Source organism: Mauremys mutica, chromosome 7, assembly GCF_020497125.1.
Source record: "Mauremys mutica isolate MM-2020 ecotype Southern chromosome 7, ASM2049712v1, whole genome shotgun sequence".
Lineage (NCBI taxonomy): Eukaryota > Metazoa > Chordata > Testudines > Geoemydidae > Mauremys > Mauremys mutica.
Window position 1 is genome coordinate 129673374 of NC_059078.1, and position 17361 is coordinate 129690734.

Here is a 17361-nt window from a genome sequence, read left to right on the forward strand (position 1 = left end):
GGAGCTGAGAAGGTGCTACTGTCACTGAGATAAGTGTCTGTTTTGCTGAGGGTTCTGCTCACAGACGATCTGACTCCAGGTAGAGACACCCTGTTAGCTGGGGCTGGGTTTGTAAGAAAAGGTTCCTGACTAGCTGTGGATACGAGGGAGACAAGGTCCCCGTTTTCAGGGGCTGCTCATTTTTCCATCCACAAGCAGTGTGTCCTCCAAGAGAAGGTTGGATCCAGGGGGATGCCTCGAGCTGGCGAGTTCCTTCCCCTCCTCCTGCGTTTCTCTCTCTCTCTCTCTCTCTCTCTTTTCTGTACTGTGTTGGCCAACACACACACTCTCTTTCTCTCTGTCTGTGTCCTTGCCTCTCCCTGTGCTTTCTCCCTTTATAGGACACGGGTAGGTGTGGATCCCCACAGGCTAGGTATCGGGAGCCAGGAAGAAGTAGGAGGGGATGAAAATCATGTGGGGTCGTGGGTGCGAGAGTGGAGGCAGGTATTGTAAAATATCTAGCACGGTAGCATGTTGGACAGTGATGGCTCTTCCATAGGTGGTTTGCTGTTCTTGCAGAGGCCCGCTCAAGGCCAATGGAGCCGCCCCAGACAGAGGAGAAGCATCTGGAGGAACCAGACCTGTACAATCTAGATGTTTTTCACTTGGCAGTGGAGCTAAGGAGTGCTCTCGTGATATTTGAGGAGCAGGTGTGTGTTTTTGTGAAATCTCTCTCTATCCAGTATCTGCTGTGATAGACCCAGGCCAGTTAGGAACAGCAGAGTAGTAGAAGGGAGATAAATCTGCCACTGGATAAGTAGTTTTCTGTTCCCTGAGTGACCAGAGCAGGGGCTGCTCCAGGCTAATGAGAACACCTGACTCCAATTAACCTGCTAAGAGTCAGGTGAGGCTGTTAAGCGTGTGACTCTAATTAAGCAGTTGGTGTTTGGAATCCCTCATCTGTACTTGCTTCAGTTTTGTTCAGAGGCTGTGAATTTCCTCGTTGAACACGGTGCTCTGTGGGATTCAGATGAGGGAGAGGTACAAGTCTCCTGTGTACAGTTAGTATTTTGGATGTAGGTGCAGTGGGCTGCTTTTTAGTTGTAGTGCTAAAGCTGTAATTGGAGGAGGGTTGAGGATGGAGCCCTGAGGTGCGGTAGATGCGAGAAGAAGAAACTATGCATGTTGCTGACTGAGATGGTAACTGATTTTTTTCCCCCCTTGTGCTGGGTTTAGTACCAAGGGAAAAGAAGTGGAGGGTCAGAGTCTGCTCCCCTCATGCGATGGAAAGCAAGTAAGAGCAGGGAGACAGCGAACGTTACTGATGCCAGGCAAGAGCCGTCCAGCTTGGAGCCAAGCAGTCGTCACCATCTGTGAGAGAAGTGTCTTGTTAGGTGAGGGCTCTGCTCACTTCCCACTTGGCTTCAGGTATGGATGCCCAGTTAGCTACGGCTCGATGTGTAACAAAATGTTCCTGACGAGCGGTGGATATGTGGGAGACAAGGTCCCCATTTTCAGCATCAGCTCATTTCTCTGTTCACAAGCGGTATGTCCTCTGCAGAAAAGCTTGGATCCAGGAGGATGATTCCAGGTGAGGAGTTGCTTCCCTTCCTCCCATGTTTCTCTCTCTGTCTGTCTCTTCTCTAGTATGTTGGCCAACACTCAGGTGTGCATCCCCACAGACTAGGTCTTGGGAGCTATGAACAAGTAGGAGGGGATGAAAATCATGCTGGACAGTGGGTGCGAGAGTGGAGCGGTGACTCAATGTTTACTCGGTCTGTATTCATTGAGTGGATTTCATGCACCAATACAGCTGTATGTAGTGATGTCTCATGCTTGGCTTTTGCAGCTGCGCTTCTAGAGGAATCCTGGAGGAGCAGCAGCCGAAGGAGAAGGTGGCAGACATGGACCTGAGCAGCTTGGACATTGTTCTAAGAAGAGATTAACAGTCCTCAGCTTTCTGCCTTGCACATAACTGGCTGTGAGTAAGCGATACTGTATTCAAAGCACTGAACTCCTCACTTAAAGTCGCCCCGGTTAACGTTGTTACGTTGCTGATCAATTAGGGAACATGCTCGTTTAACATTGCGCAATGCTCCCTTATAATGTTGCTTGGCAGCTGCCTGGTTTATCCAGTCCTTGCAGGAAGAGCAGCCTGTTTCAGCTAGCTGGTGGGGGCTTGGAACCAGGGTGGACCAGCAGCCCCCCCATCAGCTCCCCGCCCCCCTAAGTTCCCTGTGCGGCAGCCACCCAGCAGGCTATCAATTGCCGGCAGTTCAGCTGTCCCTCCCCCCCCACTGCTATGTGCTGCTCCTGCCCTCTACCTTAGAGCTGCTCCCCGGAGCCTCCTGCTTGCTGTGCAGGGGAGAGGGGAAAGGGGGGCTAATGTCAGGGTGTCCGCCTCCCCCTACTCCTACCCCCCACTTACCCCTTCTCCATCTAGAGCAGGGTGGGGACAGGACAGGGCTCAGGGTGGAGAGAGTCTGCTGCCCGCAGCTGCTGTCTCAACTTCCTGACCTACTTAAAAAGGCAATGTGCATCTCTCACTCTCCCCCCCCCCTCACCACCACCACAGGGTGTGTCTCTGTCTCTCTCTACCATGCTGTCTCCCCTCCCTCCCTCCATTCGTGCTGCCTTGTAGAGTGTGAGGTTACATTAACAACAATGCGTTAACCCTTGAGGGCTCAGCTGAGTGCTAGTTCATCATTTAGCAGTAAGGCATTCCCTGGGAAATATCCCACCCTCTGACTGCACCACCTCAACCAAGCTTCACAATCATCATTACTGGTTACAGTATTAAATTGTTTAAAACTGATACTTTTAATTCCTCATCTTTACTTTCTCTAGTATTGTTCACAGGCCGTGTGCTTCCTCGTTGGGTACAGGACTCTGTGGTATTAAGGCTGGAGAGTGGCCAGAGTCTGCTGTTCAGAGTGACTGTCGGGTGCTGTGGCAAGGGCTGCTTTTTGGCTGAAATGCTAAAGGTGTCATGGGAAGAGTGTTGAGGGCGGAGTGCCGCCGTGAGGGAGAGGTGAAAAGAAGAGCTAACGCGACATTGCCCACTTAGATGGTAACTTATTTTTTCCCCTTGTGCTGGCTTTAGTACCAAGGGAAAAGAAATCAGGCGTCAGAGTCTACTCCCTTCATACGTTGGAAAGTGAGCAAAAGTGATCGGACCGCAAGAACTATTGATGCTACGGAAAAGCCGTCCAACTGGGAGTGGAACAGCTGCTACTCTCAATGATAAGTGCCTGTTTTGGTGATTGCTCTGCTCATAGCCCCCTTGCTTCTGGTAGCGATGCTCCATTAGCTGGGGCTGGGTTTGTAAGAAAAGGTTCCCGACTAGTAGTTATGAGGGAGACAAGGTCCCCATTTTCAGGGGCTCTCAGTTCTCTGGCCAGGAGCAGTGTGTCCTCTGCAGCAGAAGGTTAGATCCAGGAGAATGGCTGCAGGTGGAGAGTTGCTTGCCTTCCTCCTGTGTTTCTCTCTCTCTCTCTCTCTCTCTCTCTAGTATGTTGGCCAACACACACCCTCTCTCTATCCTTGCCTTTCCTTATGCTGTCTTCCTTCTTAGGACGTGGGCAGGTGTGCTAGGTGTGCATCCCCACAGGTTAGGTCTTGGAAGCCCTGGAGGAGTAGGAGGGGATGAAAACCATGTTGGGCAGTAGGCGCTAAAGTGGAGCGGTGACTGTTGGTGTTAACTCGGTCTCTGTTCGTCGAGTGGGGCCGATGTAGATGGGATGGAAGAGGGAGGCAGGGATGAGGCCAAGATTTCAAGCACCAATAGAGCTGTGTGTAGTTATGGCTCATGCTTGGCTTTTGCAGCTGCGCTTGCAGAGGAATTGTCCAGGAGCCCCAGCCCAAGGAGAAACTGGCAGAAGTGGATCTGAGCAGCTTGGACATCCTTCTAAGCAGACATGAACAGTCCTCAGCTTTCTGCCTCCTGCATAAATGGCTGTGAGTAAGCGGTGAGTGCTTGGAATTCCTCATCTGTACTCGCTGTACTTTTATTCACAGGCTGTTTGCTTCCTCGTTGGGTAAAAGCTTGGATCCAGGAGGATGATTCCAGGTGAGGAGTTGCTTGCCTTCCTCCTGTGTTAATCTCTCTCTCTCTCTCTTTTCTCTGTGTGTTGGCCAACACACTCTCTCTGAATCTGTCCTTGCCTCATTTTGCGCTGTCTTGCTTCATGGCACATGGGCAGGTGTGCTAGGTGTGCTCCCCACAGGCTTGGGTCTCGGGAGTAATGAAGAAGTAGGAGGGGACAAAAATTATGTGGGGTAGAAGGGATGAGAGTGGATTGGAGACTGTCTGTTTTGAGTCGGTCTGTGTTCATCAGGTGGGGCTGATGTAAATGGAATGGGAGAGGGAGCGAGAGATGAGGGCAAGATTTCACACACCTTCACAACTGTGTGTAATGCTGGATCATGCATGGCTTTTGCAGCTGCACTGGTACAGAAATTGTCCAGGAACCCTACCCGGAGGAGAGACTCTCAGAAGTGAACCTGATCAGCCTGAACATCCTTCTAAGCAGACATGAACAGTCCTCAGCTTTCTGCCTCCTGCATAAATGGCTGTGAGTAAGGGCTGTACTTTTATTCACAGGCTGTGCGCTGCCTCGTTGGGTACAAGGCTCTGTGGGATTAAGGCTAGGGAGTGGCCAGAGTCTCCTGAGAAAGTGACTATTTTGGGTGCCATTACAATGGGTATCTTCGACTTGCAGTTTTAAAGCAGTAATGGGAGATGGGTTGAGGGTGAATCCCTGGGATACGGGAGATGGGGAAATGAAGAGACTACATGACATTGCAGATGGAGTCTATTTTTTTTGTTTTTCCCTCCTCTGCTGGATTTGGTACCAAAGAAAAAGAAGTCATGTGCCAGTCTACTGCCCTCATGCGATGGAAAGTGAGCGAGAGCGATGAGACCGTGAGCATGGTTGATGCCACGCAAAAGCCGTCCATCTGGCAGCAGAAGAGCTGTCACTGTCAGTGAGATAAGTGTCTGTTTTGGTGAGGGCTCTGCTCATGGCCCACGTTGATGCTGGTAAGGATGCCCCGTTAGCTAGGGCTGGGTTTGTAAGAAAAGGTTCCTGACTAGCTGTGGTTGTAAGAGAGACAAGGTTCCCAATTTCAGGGGCTGATGATTCCTCTGGTCAGGAGCAGTGTGTCCTACGCAGCAGAAGGTAGCATCTAGAGGATGACTCCAGGTGTTGAGTTACTTGCCTTCCTCCCATGTTTCTCTGTCTTCTCTATTGTGTTGGCCAACACTCTCGCTCTTTCATTCTCCCTTCCTTGCCTTTCCTGGTGCAGTCTCCCTACGTAGGACGCGGGAAAAGAGTGCTAGGTGTGCATCCACACAGTCTGTCTTTGGGACCCATGAAGAATTAGGAGGGTATGAAAATCATGCATATTAGTGGGTGCCACAGTGGAGCAGTGTCTGTGACTTGGTCTTTAATCATCGCCTGGGGCTGATGTAGACCAAATGAGAGGGAGGCAGAGATTAGGGCAAGATTTCACATACCTTCAGAGCTTTGTGTAACGCTGACTCATCCTTGGCTTTTGCAACTGCACTGGCAGAGGAATTGTCCAGGAGCGCTATCTGGAGGAGAGACTCTCAAAAGTGGACCTGAACATCCTTCTAAGCAGACGTGAACAGTCCTCAGCTTTCTGCCTCCTGGCTGTGAGTAAGCGGTCGGTGCCAGTGGAATACCTCATCTATACTCGGTGTAGTATTCTTCACAGGCCGTGTGTCTGCTTGTTGGGTGCAGGGCTCTGTGGTATTGAGGCTGGGGAGGGGCCAGAGTCTGCTGCGCAGAGTGACTATGTCGGGTGCTGTTGCAAGGGCTGCTTTTTGGTTGTAATGCTAAAGGTGTAATGGGAAGAGTGTTGAGGCCAGAGCTCCCCCGTGTGGGAGAGGCGAAAAGAAGAGCCAATGTGACATTTGCCTACTGAGATGGTAACTTACTTGTTTTTCCCCCCTTATGCTGGGTTTAGTACCAAGTGAAAAGAAGTCAGTCTACTGCCCTCATGCGATGGAAAGCGAGGGAGAGCGACGAGACCTCGAGCATTGTTCATGCCAGGCAAGAGCCGTCCATCTGGGAGCAGAACAGCTGCTGCTGTCAGTGAGATAAGTGTCTGTTCTGGTGAGAGCTCTGTTCACGGCCCACCTGGCTCCAGGTAGGGACGTCCTGTTAGTTGGGCCTGGGTTTGTAACAAAATGTTCATGACTAGCTGTGGTTATGAGGGAGACTGGGTCCTCATTTTCAGGGTCTACTCATTTCTCTGCTTACAAGCGATGTGTCCTCTGCAGAAAAGGTAGGTTCCAGGTGGCGAGTTACTTGTCTTCCTCCCGTGTTTCTCTCTCTCTCTCTCTCCTCTAGTGTTGGCCAACACACTCTGTCAGTCTGTCCTTGCCTCTTTTTCTGCTGTTTCACTTCATTGCACACAGGCAGGTGAGCTAGCTGTGTATCCCCAGAGGCCAGGTCTTGGGAAGCATGGCGAAGTAGGAGAGGAAGAATAACGCAGGGGAGTGGGTGTGAGAGTGGAGCAGTGACTGTTGCTGTTAACTCGGTCTCTGTTCATCAAGTGGGGCCAATGCAGACGGAATGGAAGAGGGAGGCAGGATTGAGGGCAAGATTTCAAGCACCATTAGAGCTCTGTGTAGTGATGGCTCATGCTTGGTTTTTGCAGCTGTTGTGGCAGAGGAATTGTCCAGGAGCCCTAGCTGGAGAAGGAAGAGACAGAAGTGGACCTGAGCAGCTTGGACATCCTTTTAAGCAGACACGAACAGTCCTCAGCTTTATGTCTCTTGCATAATTGGCTGTGAGTAAGCGCTGTACTTTGAATTCCTTCTCTGTACTTGCTGTCATAAGGCCATGTGCTTCCTCGTTGGGTACGTGACTATTTTAAGTGTAGGTGCAATGGTCTCATTTTTCATTGTAGTGCTAAAGGTGTGATGGAAAGAGTTGAGGGCGGAGCTCCACCATGTGGGGGAGGGGAAAAGAAGAGCCAACGAGACATTGTCTACTGAGATGGTAACTTACTTATTTTCCCCCCCTTGTGCTGGGTTTAGTTCCAAGTGAAAAGAAGCCAGTCTACTGCCCTCATGCGATGGAAAGCGAGCGAGAGCGACGAGACCTGGAGCATTGTTCATGCCAGGCAAGAGCCGTCCATCTGGGAGCGGAACAGCTGCCACTGTCACTGAGATAAGTGTCTGTTTTGCTGAGGGTTCTGCTCACGGCCCACCTGGCTCCAGGTAGGGACACCCCATCAGCTAGGGCTGGATTTATAAGAAAATGTTCCTCACTAGCTTCGGTTGAGGGAGACAAGGTCCTCAGTTCTGTGTCCAGTAGCTGTGTTCCCTCCTCAGCAGAAGATTGGATCCAGGAGGATGACACTAGGTGGTGAGTTGCTTGCCTTCCTCCCATGATATTCTCTCTCTCTCTCTCTCTCTTCTCTAGTGTTGGCCAGCACACACACACACACACTCTCTCTCTCTCTCTCTCTCTCTCTCTCTCTCTCTCTCTCTCTCTCTCTCTCTCTCTCTCTCTCTCTCTCTCTCTCTCTCCCTTCATAGCACACAGGCAGGGGTGCTAAGTGTGCATCTCCACAGGCTAGGTCTCCTGGATCCATGAAGAAGTAGGAGCGGACGAGAATCATGCTGGATAGTGGAAGTAGAGTGGAGTGGTGACTATCGGTGTTAACTGCATCTCTGTTCATCAAGTAGGGCAGATGTAGATGGAATGGGAGAGGGAGGCAGGGATGAGGGCATTCATAGAGCTCTGTGTAGTGATAGTTCTTGGTTGGCTTTATTAGTTTACAGAGGAATCGTCCAAGAGCCTTGGCTGGAGGAGAGGGTGGCAGAAGTGAAGCTGAGCTGCCTGAACATCCTTCTAAGGAGACATGAATAGTTGTCAGATTTCTGAATTCTGCATAACTGTCTGTGAGTAAGAGGTCAGTGCTTTCAATTCCTCACCTCTACTCACTGTAGTTTTCTTTACAGGCAGGGCCGGCTCAGACGGGGCCACCGGAGCAGCAAAACGGGGAAAAAATGGCGCAGCTGGAGCGGCAAAGCTGGTGCGGGGGACATGGCGCAGCTGGAGTGGCAAAGGGGGGGCGGGGGGAGAAACAACGACGCGGCCGGCAAAGCAGGGGAAAAACAAAACAAAAACCCCTACAGGGCGACCGGCGCCAGGGGACTCTGTGCTGCAGAGTGCGTGCCCAGTCTAATGGGGGGGGAAGGGGAGGGAGCGGAGGGGGAAGAGAGAAGGGGGGCGGCCAGCGCTTCAGCGGGGCGCTCACCCTGCAGCCCTGACTGCCGCGCCGCCTGCCAGAAGGGCTCCGGTCAGCGGAGAGGGAAGGACGCGGGCTGCCCTGCTGAGCTTGCTGCAGGGCGCTCCCCTCCTCCGCGCCGCCGCCCCTACAGGACGGCTGGAACAGCAAACAACGACAACAACAAAAAGCAGTTGTGCCGCCCTAGGTTTGGGCGGAAGCCGCCCCGTAGAATGTGCTGCCCCAAGCACGAGCTTGCTCAGCTGGTGCCTGGAGCCGGCTCTGTTTACAGGCCCTGTGCTTCCTCGTTGAGTACCGGGCACTGTGGTATTAAGGCTGGGGAAGGGACAAGAGTCTCCTGAGCAAAGTAACTTCTAGTTGCAGGTGTAAAGTAGTAATGGAGGATGGGTTGAAGGCGGAGCCGTGGGATACGGGAGATATGAAATTAAGAGACTAAGTGAAATTGCTGACGGAGATGGTAACTTGTTTGTTTTTCCCCTTCTGCTGGCTTTAGTACCAAGGAAAAAGAAGTCACACGTCGGAGTCTACTGCCCTCATGCAATGGAAAGTGAGTGAGAGCAGCGAACCTGTGAGCATTGTTCATGCCAGGCAAGAGCCGTCCATTTGGGAGTTGAGCAGAGGCCACTGTCACTGAGATAAGTGTTTGGTTTGGTGATTGCTCTGCTCACGGCTCAGCTCCTGGTAGGGACACCCCATTAGCAAGGTCTAGGTTTGTAAGAAAAGGTTCCTAACTGGTGGTTATGAAGGAGACAAGGTCCCCATTTTCAGGGGCTGGTCATTTCTCTGGCCAGGAGGGGTGTGTCATCTGCAGCAGAAGGTTGGATCCAGGGGCATGACTCCAGCTCGTGAGTTTCTTGACTCCCTCCCATGTTTTTTTCTCTCTCTCTCTCCTCTAATGTGTTGGCCAACACACACTCCGTCTGTCTCTCTCTCACTCTGTCTTTGTCCTTGCTTCTTCTTGTGCCGTCTCCCTTCATAGCACACGGGCAGGCGTGCTAGGTGTGCATCCCCACAGGCTAGATCTCGGGAGCTATGAACAAATAGGAGGAGATGAAAATCATGCAGGGTATTGGGCGCTAGAGTGGAGCGGTGTCTGTGGATGTTGACTCAGTCTCTGATCATCAAGTCGAGCGGATGTAGATGGGATGGGAGAGGGAGGCAGGGATGAGGGCAAGATTAAATGCACCAGTAGTGCTGTGTAGTGATGGTATTTACTTGACTTTATTAGTTTGCAGAGGAATCATCCAGGAGCCCTCGCCGGACGAGAATATGCAGAAGTGGCCGTGAGCAGCCTGGACATCCTTCTAAGGAGACCTCAACAGTCCTCGGGTTTCTGCCTTCTGCCTAACTGGCTGTGCGTAAGCAGTGAGTGCTTGGAATTCCTCATCTGTACTCACTGTAATTTTCTTCATAGGCCGTTTCCTTCCTTGTTTGGTATGGGGCACTATGGGATTAAGGCTGGGGAAGAGACCAGAGTCATACTTGCCAACTTTCACTGGGTAGATAAGAACCCTGAATTCACAATATTCCAAAAATCAAGCTAATCCTATTTCAAATAAGGCCAAAACAAGCCAATTTCTAAGAACCCCAACACTCAATGACTAGATCTGTCCTGGCGTGCAGTCTGGGACTGTGGTGGGTCCGCTGTGCACCCCTGACTCTCTCTTCCCCCCCTTTGCCCCTGCTTGCCGGAAGCAGCAAGCTACAACGAGCAATAAGCTACAGGCCAAAGACAAGCCCAATTTCTATGTCTTATTTTCCCCCTTGAGATTTGGTGTGTTTGACCAGAGTCTGCTGTGCAAAGTGACTATTTCGGGTGTCGTTGCAAGGGGTGCTTTCTACTTGCAGTCCTACCGGTGTAATGGGAATAGGGTTGAGGGCGGAGCCCCATTGTGTGCGGGAGGGGAAAATAAGAGCCTACCCAAAGTTGCTGACTGAAAGGGTAACTGATTTGTTTTTCTCCCTTGTGCTGGGTTTAGTAGCAAGAGAAAAGAAGTCACAGGCCAGAGTCTACTGCCCTCGTGCAATGGAAAGAGAGCAAGAGCGATGAGTCTGCAAGCGTTGTTGATGCGAGGCAGAAGGCGTCCATCTGGGAGCGGAACCGCCACCACTCTCAATGAGATAAGTGTCTTCTTTGGTGATCGCTCTGCTCAAGGCCCATCTTGCTCCTGGTAGGGACGCCCCGTTAGCTGGGGCTGGGTTTGTAAGAAAAGGTTCCTGACTAGTTGTGGTTACAAGGGAGACGATGTCCCCATTTTCAGGGGCTGCTCATGTCTCTGGCCAGGACCAGTGTGTCCTCGGCAGCATATTAGATCCAGGGGGATGACTCCAGCTGGTGAGTTTCTTGACTCCCTCCCACGTTTTTCTCTCTCTCTCCTCTAATGTGTTGGCCAACACACACTCTGTCTGTCTCTCTCACTCTCTCTCTGTCCTTGCCTCTTCTTGTGCTGTCTTCCTTCATAGGACACGGGCAGGTGTGTTAGGTGTGCATCCCCACAGGCTAGATCTCGGGAGCTATGAACAAGTAGGGGACCGAAATGATGCAGGGCAGTGGGCACTAGAGTGAAGCGGTGACTGTAGGTGTTGACTGAGTCTCTGCTCTAGTGGGGCTGATGTGGGAGGCCGGGATGAGGGCAAGATTTCACGCACCAATTGAATTTTTTGTAGTGAGGGCTCTTGCTTGGCTTATTTGCTGCAGCTGTAGAAGAATTGTCCTGGAGCAGCAGCCGGAGGAGAAATTGGCAGACGTGGGCCTTAGGAGCCTGGACATTCTTCTAAGGAGACATGAACAGTCTTCAGCTTTCTGCCTCATGCATAACTGGCTGTGGGTAAGTGGTCAGTGCTTGGAATTCCTCATCTGTACTTGCTGTGATTTTCTTCACACTTTGTTTGCTTCCTTGTTGGGTGTGGGGCTCTTGGGGATTAAGGCTGGGGAAGGGACCAGAGTCACAATTGCTAACTTTCACTGGGGAAATGAACACCCCGACTTTGACAATAAGCCAAAAATCAAGATAAACCCATTTGAAAACAAGGCCAAAACAAGCCAATCCCTAAGAACCCCAACACTCAATGACTAGATCTCCCCTGGCGTGCAGTCTGGGACTGTGGTGGGCCTGCTGTGCACCTCAACTAGCCGTCCCCTTTGCTCCTCCTTGTCCGTGCTTGCTGGAAGCAAAAAGCTACAAGAAGCAATAAGTTACAAGCCAAAAAGAAGCACAATTTCTACGTGTTTTCCCCGCAGGTTTGGTGTGTCTGACCAGAGTCATCTGTGCAGAGTGACTATTTCAGGTGTCGTCGCAAGGGGTGCTTTCTACTTGTTGTCATAAAGGCGTGATGGGAGGAGGGTTCCGGGCAGAGCCCCACCATGTGGGAGAGGCAAAAAGAAGCGGCTACCCAACATTGCCAATTGAGATGGTGACTGACTTGTTTTTTCGCTGGATTTAGTAGCAAGGGAAAAGAAGTGACAAGTCAGAGTCTACTGCCCTCATGCGATGGAAAGCGAGCGAGAGTGATGGGACTGCGAGAATTATTGATGCCTTGAAAAAGCCATCCAACTGGGAGTGGAACAGTCATCGCTGTCAATGAGATAAGTGTCTGTTTTGGTGATTGCTCTGCTCACGGCCCACCTTGCTCCTGAAAGGGATGCCCCGTTTGCTGAGGCTGTGTTAGTAAGAAAAGGTTCCCGACTAGCTGTGGTTTTGAGAGAGAGAGAAGATCCCCATTTTTAGGGGCTGCTCAGTTTTCTGGCCAGGAGCAGTGTGTCCTACGCAGCAGAAGGTTGCATCTAGGAGAATGAGTTGCATCTAGCAGAAGGTTGCATCTAGGAGAATGAGTTGCATCTAGGTGAATTGCTTGCCTTTCTCTCATGTTTCTCTCTCTTCTCTAGTGTGTTGGCCAACACTCTTTCTCAATCTGTCCTTGCCTTTCCTTGTGCTGTCTCCTTTCTTAGGCTATCGGCAGGCGAGCTAGGTGTGCACCCCCACAGGTTGTCTTGGGAGCCATAAAGAAGTAGGAGGGGACGAAAATCATGCAGGGCAGTCGGTGCGAGACTGGAGTGGTTACTGTTGGTGTTGTGGGGCTAAGACAGATCTAAAGCGACGCGGGGAAGAGGGGCTTAATTGGGCTCTATGTAGTGCAGGAGTTCTCAAACTGGGGTTTAGGTCCTGTCAGGGGGCCGCAAGGTGGTTGTTTGGGGGGTTGTGAAATGTCATCCTCCATCCTAAACATCACCTTGCTTCCAGCATTTATAATGGTGTTGAATATACAAAAAGTGTTTAATTTATAAGGGGAGGGTCACACTCAGAAACTTTCTATGTAAAAGGGATCATCAGTACAAAAGGTTGAGAACCACTGGTGTAGTGATAGTTCTTGCTTGCCTTTATTAGTTTGCAGAGGAATTGTCCAGGAGTCTCAGCTGGAGAAGAAGCTGGCAGAAGTGGACCTGAACTGCCTGGACATCCTTCTAAGGAGACATGAACAGTCCTCAGCTTTCTGCATTCTGGATAACTGGCTATGAGTAAGAAGTCAGTGTTTTCAATTCCTTATCTGTACTCACTCTTGTTTCCTTCATAGGCCGTGTGCTTCCTCGTTGGGTACGAGGCTCTTTGGGATTAAGGCTGGGGAAGGGACAAGAATCTCCTGAGCAAAGTGACTATTTTGGGTGCAGTTAAAATGGGTCCCTTCTAGTTGCAGCTGTAAAGTAGTAATGGGAGATGGGTTGAGGGCGGAGCTGTGGGATACGGGAGATGTGAAATGAAGAGACTACGTGATATTGCAGATGGAGATGGTAATTATATATTTTTTTTCTTCCTTTTACTTCTTCCTTGGTACTAAATCCAGCAGTCACACATCAGAGTCTACTGCCCTCATGCGATGGAAAGTGAGTGAGAGCAGCGAGCCTGTGAGCATTGTTCATGCCAGGCAACAGCCGTCAATGTGGGGGTCGAGCAGACGCCACTGTCAGTGAGATAAGTGTCTGTTTTGCTGAGGATTCTGCTCACGGCCCATATCAGTTTCTTGCCTTTCTCTGTGTTTCTCTCTCTCTCTCTCTCTCTTACTCTCTTCTCTAGTGTGTTGGCCAACACTCTCTGTCTCTGTCCTTGCCTCTCCTTGTGCTGTCTCCCTTCATAGGACACGGGCAGGAGTGCTAGGTGTGCATCCCCACAGGCTAGGTCTCAGGAGCTATGAAGAAGTAGGAGGGGATGAAAATCATGCAGGGTAGTGGGCGCTAGAGGGATGAGGGCATTCATAGAGCTCTGTGTAGTGACAGTTCTTGCTTGGCTTTATTAGTTTGCAGAGGAATCGTCCAGGAGCCCCAGCCGGATGAGAATGTCAGAAGTGGACCTGAGCAGGCTGGACATCCTTCTAAGGAAACAAGAATAGTCCTCAGGTTTCTGCCTTCTGCATAACTGGCTATGAGTAAGGGCTCAGTGCTTCGAACTCAGAGTCATCTGTACTCACTGTAGTATTCTTCATTGACCGTGTGGTTTCTTGTTGGGTACAGGGCTCTGTGGGATTAAGGGTGAGGAGGGGCCAGAGTCTGCTGTGCAGAGTGACTCTGTTGGGTGGTGTTGTAAGAGGTGCTTTGTACTTTTAGTCCTAAAGGTGTAATGGGTAGATGGTGGAACCCCGCCGTGCGTGAGAGAGGAAAAGAAGAGCCTAAGAGACATTGCTGATTAAGACGGTAGCTTACTTGTTTTATCCCCCGGTTTTAGTACCAAGGAAAAGGACGTCACATGTCAAAGTCTACTGCCCTTATGAGTGAGAGTGAGAGTGACGAGACTGCGAGTGTTGTTGGTGCCAGGCAGGAGCCGTCCATCTGGGAGCAGAACAGCTGCTACTATCACTGAGATAAGTATCCGTTTTGCTGAGGGTTCTGCTCACGCCCCACCTGGCTCCAGGTAGAGACACCCCGTTAGGTGGAGTGGGTTTGTAAGAAAAGGTTCCTGACTAGCTGTGGTTTTAAGGGAGACACGGTCCCCATTTTCAGGGGCTGATGATTTCTGTGGCCAGGATGGGTGTGTCCTCGGCAGGAGAAGGTTAGATCCATGAGGGATGACTCCAGGTGGTGAGTTGCTTGCCTTCCTCCTCTGTTTCTCTCTCTGTTCTGTCTTCTCTACTCTACTCTACTGTGTTGGCCAACTCTCTCTCTCTCTCTCTCTCTCTCTCTGCTGTCTCCCTTCATAGGGCACAGGCAGGAGTGCTATGTGTGCATCCCCTCAGGCTAGGTCTCGGGAGCTATGAACAAGTAGGAGGGGACGAAAATCATGCATCGTAGTGGGCGCTAGAGTGGAGGGGTGACTGTGGATGTTGACTGTCTCTCTTCAAGTGGGCCTGATGTAGATAGGATGGGAGAGGCAGGGATGAGAGCAAGATTACCTGCACCAATTGAATTTTGTGTAGTGATGGCTCTTGCTTCGCTCATTTCCTGCGCTTGCAGAGGAATTGTCCAGGCGCAGCAGCTGAAGGAGAAAGTGGCAGAGGCGGACCTGAGGAGCCTGGACATCCTTCTAAGCAGACATGAATGGTCCTCAGATTTCTGCCTCCCGCACAACTGGCTGTGAGTAAGCGGTTAGTGCTTGGAATCCCTCATCTGTACTGGCTCCGGTTTTGTTCAGAGGCTCTGAATTTCTTCATTGGACACGGTGCTTTGTGGGATTCAGACGAGGCAAAGGCACAAGTCTCCTGTGCAGAGTGAGTATCTTGGATGTAGGTGCAGTGGGCTGCTTTTTAGTTGTAGTGCTAAAGCTGTAATGGGAGGAGGGTTGAGGGCGGAGCCCTGAGGTGTGGTAGATGGGAGAAGAAGAACCTATGCACATTGCAGACTGAGATGCTAACTGATTTTGTTTTTCCCCCTAGTGCTGGGTTTAGTACCAAGTGCAGAGTCAGAGTCCACTCCGCAGATGCCATGGAAAGGGAGCGAGAGCTGGGAGATTCTAAGCTTTGTTGATGCCAGGGAAGAGCCATCCAGCTGGGAGTGGAGCAAGGACCACTGTCAGTGAGATAAGTGTCTTGTTAGGTGAAGGCTCTGCTGTGGTTATGAGGGAGACAAGGTTCCTATTTTCAGGGGCTGCTCAGTCCTCTGGCCAGTACCGGTGTGTCCTCTGCAGCGGAAGGTTGGATCCAGGAGGATGACTCCAGGTGACAAGTTGCTTGCCTTCCTCCCGTGTTTCTCATTTTCTCGCTCTCTGTCTCTCTAGTGTGTTGGCCAACGCTCTCTCTTAATCTGTCCTTTCCTTTCCTTGTGCCATCTCCCTTCTTAGGACACAGGCAGGCCTGCGAGGTGTGCATCTTCACCGGTTAGGTCTTGAAAGCCCTGGAGTAGTAGTCGGAGGGGACGAAAACCATGCGGGGTAGTGGGTGTGAGAGTGGAGCAGTGACTGTCAGTGTTGAATCGGTCTCTGTTCAAGTGGGGCTGATGTAGATGGGTGGAAGAGGGAGGCAGGATTGAGGGCAACATTTCAAGCACCATTAGAACTGTGTGTAGAGATGGCGCATGCTTGGCTTTTGCAGCTGCACTTCCAGAGGAATTGTCCAGGAGCTCGAGCCGGAGGAGAAACTGGCAGAGGTGGATCTGAGCAGCTTGGACACCTTTCTAACCAGACAGGAACAGTTCTCAGCTTTCTGCCTTCTGAACAACTGGCTGTGAGTAAGAGGTCAGTGCTTTCAATTCCTTATCTGTACTCGCTGTAGTTTACGTCACAGGCCTTGTGCTTCCTCACTGGGTACAGGACATTGTGATATTAAGGCTGGGGAAGAGACAAAAGTCTCCTGAGCAAAGTGACTATTTTGGGTGCAGTTACAATGGATCCCTTCTAGTTGCAGATGTAAAATAGTAATAGGAGATGGTTTGATGGCAGAGCCGTGGGATATGGGAGATGTGAGATGAAGAGACTACGTGACATTGCAGATGGAGATGCTAATTTGTTTGTTTTTCTCTCCTCTGCTGGGTTTAGTACCAGGAGAAAATAAGTCACATGTCAGAGTCTTCTGCCCTCATGCAATGGAAAGTGAGTGAGAGCAGCGAGCCTGTGAGCATTGTTCATGCCAGGCAAGAGCCGTTCATTTGGGAGCCAAGGAGATGCCACTGTCAGTGAGATAAGTGTCTGTTTTGCTGAGGGTTCTGTTATCAGCCAATCTGACTCCAGGTACAGACACCCTGTTAGCTGGGGCTGGTTTGTCAGAAGAGTTTCCTGACTAGCTGGGGAGACAAGGTCCCCATTTTCAGGGGCTTGTCATCTCTCTGTTCACAAGCAGTGTCCCCTCCGCAGGAGAAGGTTGGATCCAGGAGGATGACTCCAGATGGTGAGTTACTTGCCTTTCTCCTGTGTTTTTTTTTCTCTCTTCTCTAGTGTGTTGGCCAACACTCTCTTTCTCTGTCTGTCCTTGCCTCTCCTTGTGCTGTCTCCCTTCATAGAACAGGGGCAGGAGTGCTAGGTGTGCATCCCCACAGGCTTGGTCTCGGGAGCTATGAACAAGTAGGAGGGGATGAAAATCATGCAGGATAGTGGGCGCTAGAGTGGAGCAGTGTCTGTGGATGTTGACTCAGTCTCTGTTCATTGAGTCCGGCGGATATAGATGGAATGGGAGAGGGAGGCAGGGATGAGGACATTCATAGAGCTCTGTGTAATGATGGTCCTTGCTTGGCTTTATTAGTTTGCAGAGGAATCGTCCAGGAGCCCTCGCCGGAGGAGAATATGCAGAAGTGGATCTGAGACGCCTGGACATCCTTCTAAGGAGACATGAATAGTCCTCGGGTTTCTGCATAACTGGCTGTTCCTCATCTGTACTTGCTGTAGTTTTCTTCATAGGCCGTGTGCTTCCTCCTTGGGTACGGGGCTCTGTGGCTGGGGAGGGGCCAGAATCTGCTCTGCAGAGTGACTATGTTGGGTGCCATTAAGAGGGCCAATGTAGACAGGAGAAAAGGGGCCTGAACCCTGATTACAGGGCGGTCACCCTTTCTTTAGTAAAATACACCTCCTTTAAACTCTGTGTGTGCAGGGGGCGGGGGGAAGTCCCCAATGTGAAAAGATCTGGAAATGAACAGGTAAGGGAGGGATCCTACTGAGTGTCTCCTTTCCGATCAATCCTCCA

The 17361-nt window shown here is 50.9% G+C and overlaps 4 long non-coding RNA genes across 5 annotated transcripts; all 4 read left to right on the forward strand.

Moving 5' to 3' along the window:
* Nucleotides 1-223: 223 nt before the first annotated feature.
* On the forward strand, nucleotides 224-1884 carry LOC123374898. Its single transcript, XR_006581244.1, has 3 exons — nucleotides 224-689; nucleotides 1216-1373; nucleotides 1829-1884. It is a non-coding gene; the product is annotated as an uncharacterized LOC123374898 (long non-coding RNA).
* A 2005-nt stretch (nucleotides 1885-3889) lies between these two features.
* LOC123374900 lies at nucleotides 3890-5088 on the forward strand. 2 transcript variants are annotated; one of them, XR_006581247.1, is made up of 3 exons: nucleotides 3890-3947; nucleotides 4422-4553; nucleotides 4839-5088. It is a non-coding gene; the product is annotated as an uncharacterized LOC123374900 (long non-coding RNA). The 2 variants fall into 2 exon arrangements; XR_006581246.1 differs by having other exon boundaries at nucleotides 3929-4048.
* Nucleotides 5089-7500: 2412 nt separating this feature from the next.
* On the forward strand, nucleotides 7501-12060 carry LOC123374899. Its single transcript, XR_006581245.1, has 4 exons — nucleotides 7501-7929; nucleotides 8762-8815; nucleotides 10967-11096; nucleotides 11510-12060. It is a non-coding gene; the product is annotated as an uncharacterized LOC123374899 (long non-coding RNA).
* A 3354-nt stretch (nucleotides 12061-15414) lies between these two features.
* On the forward strand, nucleotides 15415-16981 carry LOC123374897. The gene is made up of 3 exons (XR_006581243.1): nucleotides 15415-15923; nucleotides 16224-16572; nucleotides 16924-16981. It is a non-coding gene; the product is annotated as an uncharacterized LOC123374897 (long non-coding RNA).
* The last annotated feature ends 380 nt before the right edge of the window (nucleotides 16982-17361 follow it).